Source organism: Mus caroli, chromosome 16 (genome assembly GCF_900094665.2).
Source record: "Mus caroli chromosome 16, CAROLI_EIJ_v1.1, whole genome shotgun sequence".
In the NCBI taxonomy this organism is placed as follows: domain Eukaryota; kingdom Metazoa; phylum Chordata; class Mammalia; order Rodentia; family Muridae; genus Mus; species Mus caroli.
In genome coordinates this window covers 90,829,930-90,831,884 of record NC_034585.1, presented here as the reverse complement: position 1 = coordinate 90,831,884, position 1,955 = coordinate 90,829,930, and positions in this window count along the sequence as shown.

Below are 1,955 nucleotides of genomic sequence, written 5' to 3'. Positions count from 1 at the left end.
GCTCACAATTGCTTGCAAGTCTGGGTCCAAGGGATTCAACTCTCTCTATTCTGACTCCACAGGCACCAAGCATGTGGTACACAGACATACATGCCAGTAAAACACGCATACTTCTAAAATAAAATAGACACCCCCTTTCCTCAAAAACCTGATGGTAGACAAACACTTGAGGTTGCTGCCCCTACCTCACAACACACACACACACACACACACAAATCAAAATATTTTTAATTAGTGATACATTAGGTAGGAATTAATAGTGACCAATCAAAAACTATAATTCCTACTTAATAGCCACAAATTCCTTTTGAGATCAGAACTACTTATGAGGAAACACAGCTGTGCTGCACAGAGCCTTGCAATGGGTGGTTACTTTCAGTTGACAACTCCCCTGGGTTTGGAGTCACCTACAGGACACTGTTATGAATGATTCCTGGGGATTAGTCCACCCTATTGGGCAAATTTCCTGCAGATCAACATGAAGATGAACTTTCATGAAATAATGCTGTTTAGATAAATTGGTAATTCATGAATTATATAATTCCTGATACTGATTTTACAGAATCCCTGTAACTGATTTTAAGAAGTTAAGACAGTTGACAGAAAGTTTAAGATTAGAGTCGAAAACAGAATGTACCTCCTGCCACAGAATACCAAAGGCTGTGTAGTTCAAAAAAGAGTTCAATGAGCTCTTATGTATTATAAGCATGTAAATTGCACTAGGAAGAAAAATGGGTTTCAAACAAATTAATGATCAAGGAAATCATTCATTCTAGGTCAGGTCCAGGGATGAGGCCACGGGTGTACACCAAAATAAAGTAAGTGGGGAACTCTAAATAAAGGAGTGGGTGATTCTATTACATAAAAAAAGCTATTGCTGTGGCTGTATGATGAACCTGTGGATAAAACTATTGCTTTGAACTGATAATGAGCTTATAGAATGAAAGAGATAAAACTACCACTTGGAACTTACAATCAACAATCCTGCTGTAACTCCTTATTGGGTAACATTTTATCTGTTTTAATGAAGTCATTCTTTTTATTAGAGGGTATGAAATTGTTAAGATTAGAAAAAAGTAAGTTGTTAGAGCTTTGTTCTATCCACCAAATACGATGGATCTACTTCCAGGATCCACTTCAGTGAGAAACCAACCGACACCCAAACAGAGACTCCCATACTCCAAGGCTCAGAGGACTTGTCTTGGAGGCAACATTGAGTCTACTGACAGAACAAAGACCTAGAAAGGGTCAGGAAAAGTGGAGCTCTGGAGATCAAGATGCATTCTCCCAAATGTCTGTGCCAAGCATTGTCCAGGGTGGGCTGTGATCAAAGCCAGGAACCACAGTAGAATAAGACTGGGATGCTGGCGGCTGAGGTGAGGCGTTCTTCTCATATTCCGCCCTTGTGTTTCCAGACTTTGTAGCTCACATACAAACATGGATGCCTCGGTTTTCCTTCCGTCCGTCACAGGATTCACCAGGTTGCAAAAATGAATATGTAAGGCTTCCTACTCAGGAGCCCGACTCACAGCAGGATGCAACCAATCAACAACAAAATTAACAGGAAAGGCACTGCTGCTGCTGTACCTCCCACCATGACCTGGATTCCCACTAGTCCATCCTGGAGAAAGTACTGAGCAGCTGTGCTGGCAAGAACCAGATGTTGGATCTACAACAACGCTAACCTTGACAGGTATCCCCACGTTAAGCCTTCCCCAACCACATGACATTCACACTGGAGTCCTCGCCAGCTTGAGTCTGCATCCCAGAAGAAACCATGTGCTTGAGCAGCCCCAGGCTTCTAGTTTAAACACCACGGCATACTAACACACCTTAAAGAGTTCACAACTCGCTGGTAGTGGTGGTGCACACCTTTAATCCCAGCACTTGGGAGGCAGAGGCAGGCAGATTTCTGAGTTCAAGGCCAGCCTGGTCTACAGAGTGAGTTCCAGGAC